The sequence below is a fragment of the Humulus lupulus genome, chromosome 7, assembly GCF_963169125.1.
Source record: "Humulus lupulus chromosome 7, drHumLupu1.1, whole genome shotgun sequence".
NCBI lineage: Eukaryota > Viridiplantae > Streptophyta > Magnoliopsida > Rosales > Cannabaceae > Humulus > Humulus lupulus.
This window is the reverse complement of record NC_084799.1, coordinates 200185337-200191776: the sequence shown is the minus strand read 5'-3', so window position 1 is coordinate 200191776 and position 6440 is coordinate 200185337. Positions and strand designations below refer to the sequence as shown.

The following is a 6440-nucleotide window of genomic DNA, read 5'->3' as shown; positions in this document are numbered from 1 at the left end:
TTAAAAGTCCAGTGTTTTCTATAACAGTATTTGAATGTTATGTTCGGTGTTATCTTAAACTATTCAATAACACATTTTTAGGTGCTATAATATTCAAATAATAACATTTAGATAGAGTTTTTGGTTATAAATTTGAAGCTTAATCTTATACTTTTTTCATAACACTTTTCAACTGTTACATTTGATTATTTTGATAACATTTTTAGTTTGTTATATTATATAAACCATAACGATTTTTTACGCTTATAATATGTTTTTAAATCATAACATATAGTAATACAATTTTAAATTTTATTTTGATAAGTATACTTATATGGTTTTTTTTTAATTAAAAGATTTTCATTATTGTATTTTGATAAAAAAAATTCAAAATTAATCATAAAACGTAATTCTTAATAGATTGATAAACCATAAGTATTACATTAAACAATAACTAATTCAAACCATGAATGTGTCTACTTCATGAGATCTTAGTTCTAACTTAAGTTTGAAAGCATAACATAATAAAGTTTTATAATCTTGAACAATTTTTACTTCAAAAATGAAAAATAGAAACATTACAAGATACACAAAAGTAAACGAAACTTGCTCCATCCTTCAATTCATCATCCTTTGTGCACTTGTCTTTGTTGTGAGTCCATTTGCTTAGCTACAACAAAATTTAAATAATTAATGCTTCAACTTAAAGTTATAGTAAACTAAAAGAGTACATAAAAAAAGTTAATTACCTAATTATAACTTTATCAGCTGGAAAAGCTTAGCCAAACCATTCAAGAACTTTAGGAGGTTGTTCTAGCTGGAGGAGTTGCAGTCAATGCTATTCACGATTACAAATGACAGATAGAAGAATTGAATGTGAGTCTAGATAAATTTACTTGTTGTCTTTTTGACAATTATGGTATGCTAACCTCATTTGAGTAAAAAATTCAGGAGGAAAAGAGCACTCTAGAGCGAGAACTTGCAAGAGCAAAAGTTTCAGCAAACCGCATAGCAACTGTGGTGGCTAATGAGTGGAAGGATGAAAATGATAAAGTTATACCAGTTAAGCAGTGGCTGGAAGAAAGAAGGCTTATGTAGGTATAGTTTGATTACCTCAGAAATTTCCTACAAATCCTACATTTGACACAATGTTACAACTCAGTTATGCCTTTCCACTGCTTTTCATCTACTTTTCTTTCTAGTTGTTCGAGTCTCCTTACAAATGAAAGAAGAAACTTATTATTACGTATATGTTAGCATTTATTTTCACTTATTCTGTGAATGTTCAATTCTACAATATGTAGGCAGTAAAAAAACAACACAAACCAGTAACAAAATACACCAAAGCCAATAGCAAAATAAATATTCTAAGCCATTAAACCAGTAGCAAAATGCACCAAAGATGTTTTCAAAAAATACCTTCTTGTTTTCAAAAAGCAAAAAATTCCATATGCACTAACAAAATGCAAAAGTAATGCCATCACAAAAAAAAAAAAAAACCAAGCTCTTCTCTTCGTTGTGTAATAATGACTAAATGATATTCACATTCAGTCATAATACAAACAATATATAGCAACCACCAAAAAACTTTGTAAAATTTTGTAACACTAAATGTGCATAAGAATGGATCAAGGAAAAGAACAAACCTCCAAATTGTCAAGAGTGACATGCCTAACCTTGATCATCCCATTTTCCATCATCATTCAATTGGTAGACCTTAACATTGAAATTTATGTTAAAAAACTAAGGTTAATTAGTCAAACAAACATATGTATACATAGGTTAATTAGTTATATATATATAGCTAAAAATAAAACTTCACCTGAGAATGAGACACGCATGGAGAGGAAGATAGAGAAAAAAAGAGAACCACATCTGGGCCCTTGTTCTCGCTTGTCACCTGAAGGCTAAGGCAAAGAGAAAGAAAAAGGGAGGGTGTTGTGGTGTGCTTCAAGGGATCAAAAAATGCACTAAATTGCTTGGCGGGAGGCCTAAGCTCATAACGCAACAACTAAAAAAGCTTCAGTCTTGCAAGTTAAATGGCCAGATATTCACCATAACGTCGAGTAACATGAGAGTATAACACATTCAGATCTAAAACATCTATCATATAAATAAATATACTATACTAAGAGGAGCAAGATCAATAGAGACTAAATAGATCAGATATACAGAACAAAAAACAATAAAAATACTAATGAATAATTCAGATTCGAAAATTTCCATACTAATGAATAATTCAGATATACAAGTTCATTTACTGTGTCAGCAAATGCTGTGACTCTTTGAGATGCCAAAGGAAGTGCATGAAACCTGGGATCTTTAGACTGCATAACAAAAGGTAAAACTTGTGAGCATCATCTCCTTACCCCACAAGAAGTTCCAGCAAGGAATGAGACAAAATATTTTTTCAGTCATTAAAAACTAATATGCCTCTAAAATTGAAATATTGGTATCATGTACCTGACTTAAAAGGTTAAAGAGCTTCCAGGCCTTCTCAGGAATGTCAACAAGCCGCACTGCTGCCACATCCAAGGCAGCTCTTCCACCCACAGATGCTTCTCCATTACTGTCATCACCAACATGTGATGGGCTTTGGTCCACACTTGAACCAAATACTGACAGAGACAAAGTCGTGCTTAATCTAGCAAGAGTAGCTCTCAAGGAAGCTTCAAAAATAGAGGACCTGCTAGTTAAACAGTCTGAAACTGTGAGGATCTGCAAAGCCCCTTGAACAATGGACCATTCCTCCTCATTTGAAATCAATTCAACTTTTCGTGCAGTTTTGCCATCTCTCTTGTCTGATCCCATCTCTTTTTTTGAACCAACACCATCATGGTCTACTCCACAGACCACTCTTAATGATCTTAGTATCTCTTGTAAAGCAGAGATATATTGTAACATTATGTCATCAAGAGCAAGAATTAGTTCATCTGCCTCAGAACCACCAGTAAAGTTGATACACCTTTCTACAGCTGCCTCAAGAAGTACAATGATATGAGGAATATATTCCTCCATTCTGCGAACTGTTTCACTGAGTTCAATCCCCTGGGCACCCACACCATGAGTAACAGCTCCCCTGAGATCCACCCCAGCAATTTCAGAAGAAAGGATGGCCCGCTCCATCTGTCCATACCTTATATACATATTCAATCATTAATCAAAAAATGAACATAGCATTTACAGAATCTAGTATATAACGAAGAAAAAATAATAGAAAAAAGTTTTCAAAAAAAAAACCTAGATATTTTAGAAGAATGTGGAAGTGCAAAAAAGTTTATGATTGCTTACCTTTGTTTAAATGATTCAAAGGGAGAGCACTGCCTTCAGTGTATCCATTAGAACTCGAAGATCAGAATCTGAAAAGGAATGCTGAATATTTCTAGCAAAAGTCTGTGTCACATTGTGTAACTCAATCAATGCCTCCAAATGTTTCCTAATCTTAATTCCCTTTGGCATGTCACCAGACATAATATCTAATAAACCTGAATAAAAAGAAACACATTGATAGGATAATTTATAAATTGCCAAAAATAAAATTGCATGACTTAAAGCTTGTCCAATTGAAAGATATCATATAATATTAAATGCCTACAAAATTTAAAAGCACCATAAAAACAAGTCCGTACAAACCTTTTCCCAAAGCTCTTGTTTCAGGAACAACTTCTCCAACTGAAAGGTTGATACGTGAAATAAAGCTTGCTCCAATAGTTGCCATTGTCTCGATCAATAGCTTTGGTACAAGAGTTTTATAATCCTCAGGAAAAGCAACCATACACCTGCAGATGACAGTTTAAGCTCAGTGCTTAAATTCAGTGATAGCTTCTTTGTATCAACAAGATGTTCCTCGGTGCTTAAAAAAATATATAGTCAGAAGAATTTACCACTTCCACTCTTGCTCAAGATAAAGAATCAACTCATCATGGAAGCTTGGCAACCAACTTGTGAATGAAATTGTCGAAGAGCTTGATTGAAACTCATGGCTTGACAGCCTTTCAGCTTCAGTCTTCTCATTTGCAAGCTTAATAGCACATTGTTTTGAATCGAAATCTTCCCAGAGCTGTTTTATGGGCTTTAGGTGAACTTTTGTGTAATGTAGCTCTAGTGATTTTAATCTTCCAATTCGAATGAGAATACCCCGCAAATTTTGAGAAATGTCTATCTGCAGGATGATAATAGATGTAAGTTATTCAAGTTGCGTATGGTATGACTAAAAGGAATTAATAGGAGATAAATTGAACAGAATGAAAGCCATAGGCAAAACAAGTGCTGTAAGAAATTTGGTGACCTTCCGGCTGGATAATGCATATGTTAAACGTGGCTGCACCATTGCATCTAGCCTATCCTCTAGGACCTCGAGTTGCTTTCTCACATTAGTAAATTCAGCAACCTAAAATGAGCAAAACAAAAAATAAAATATCAAGTTAAAATCATCAAAAATTATAAAATCAAATGTAGAGTATAATGTTAAAACAATTTATAGAAAAATATTACCTCCCCAACAGCAGACAAGCAATGCCTCACGTTGGCTAAGGTTTCTGCAGCCCTTGGAAGATCACCACAGGCAAAAACATCTTCCACAATTGAACTTAATTGAGTTAACCCAGTAGCATCATGTTGATCCATCAATGAGTAAATCAAATGCAACATCAACATTTTCCAATACTGCACTGATTATAACTTCTATGTTCAAATACCCACCTACAATGTCTCATAAGCTGCTTCCATTCTCTGCTTAACAGTATCAACTTTGGCCAGAGCAGCTATAGATTCAGCTGATGATCCTTCAGCCTGCATATTAAAACCAATTGTTTGAAGAGAAGAGTATTGTTATACATATGTATCAAGTGAGAAGCTAAAATCTCAAACCATATAAACAAAGCTAAGCCGGCAACAGCTATCTACCCATGTAAATTATATAAACCAATTACATTAGTAAATGTATTGAAACGTGGGTATATCAATGTGAACCTGCTACTATAATTTATAGTAATGCTCTACAACATATTGCAAAGCAGAATATATATATTTAGGCAACTATTTCAGTTATGTGTGCGTATATCCATGCATATAACTCAACGTAATTCCATTGTTCACATTAGCAATTATCTATTCATAATATCTACATTTATTTTTAAGCAGAAAAAGCAAAAACGAGATGTTTTAACCAAAAGGGTGCCTTGCCTTCTTGTAATTTATTCCAAAAATCTATTAACTCATTGCCAAGAGATTGAGCTCAAAAGGTAGCACAAACTACACAATCGTAGTTCTCAAATATCCAAAAAAAAAACAAATATTGAAAAATTTGCATTAGAAAATCTTCCTCAAATTTCCCTCGTTGACTTAGGCAAATTGAAAAAACTCAGTTGAGCAATTGAGAAATATATTAAGCTTCAAATTTGGCATTAAGGGATAGCATAATTAAAAGATTATACTTTCTTAACTTATAAAATGCATTAAATCTGACACCGCCATCCTAATATTGTCCAAATTTTCCATACTTCACGTCTTCTAGTGAATTGAACCCAAAAATAAAGTTAAAAAGTCAAATTCGAATTGCGGCAAAAAGAAGAAACATAGCAGAAACAGACATAACATGTAGGTACCTTCTTGAGCTTCTGAAGGATTTTGGCGACGGCGGAGCATAGTGAGACCGCATCGTCGCAGAGTCGGATCACATTGGGGGTGGCCCGTGGCACGCGAAGTAGGGCAGCGGAGCTCTGCTCCTCTAGCGAGGCAGAGATCTCTTCAGATACGATTTGGAGCCTCATCTCCAGATCGACGAGATGGCTATCGACTGAGTCCTCCGGGTGCCGAGTCTAACACGCCGAGTTCACCCATTTCTTGGGATCGAAACGCAAAATGCAAAAATCACACAAAACGCAAAACGCAGACACACAAAATGCAAAAACAAAGCAAACCCAGATCAAAAAAATCATCGAAAAACTTGAGAGAAAAGAAGAATTTACGAGAGAAAGAGTCGAGAGAAGGAACATACTCGTGTGGAGGCAGAGAGAGATGGTAGTAGCTTCGCTCAAGAGCTTATTACAAAGAGGGCACGTCATGCATGCCTCCATCTCTCCTCGCTTTAACAATCTGACCCGCCATATCTGTGTGCGACTCCCTCTCTCGCTCTCTCTCTCTCTCTCTCTCTCTAGGCTGAGAAATTGGTGTCTATTGAAATGGCATTCGACTCAAATAAATTGAATATATATATACATTGATTATATGATATTAATTGAAATCTAAATGCTAAAAAAAACAAAAACAAAATACCTCACAGAAAAACAGAGGTCCAGCGGGAGACATATCAGAGAGAAAGAATGACGGGGAAGCTGGCACAATCATGGTGCGTTTCAGCGACTCGCATGAGAGAGAGAGGGCTGAGGAAACTAAGTGAGAGAGAGAGGAAGAGGAGGCGACACTGATTTAGGGAGCTGGTTTGGGTAGTTTAGGGTTTA

The 6440-nt window shown here is 34.9% G+C and overlaps 1 long non-coding RNA gene and 1 pseudogene across 1 annotated transcript; both read right to left on the bottom strand.

The window, feature by feature from the left end:
• Positions 1-400: 400 nt before the first annotated feature.
• Positions 401-1865, bottom strand: LOC133790118 (uncharacterized). Its single transcript, XR_009873910.1, has 5 exons — positions 1802-1865; positions 1626-1695; positions 909-1194; positions 729-817; positions 401-649 (listed from the first exon to the last, which is right to left on the bottom strand). It is a non-coding gene; the product is annotated as an uncharacterized LOC133790118 (long non-coding RNA).
• Positions 1866-1909: 44 nt separating this feature from the next.
• Positions 1910-5784, bottom strand: LOC133790117 (conserved oligomeric Golgi complex subunit 7-like; annotated as a pseudogene).
• Positions 5785-6440: the final 656 nt, after the last annotated feature.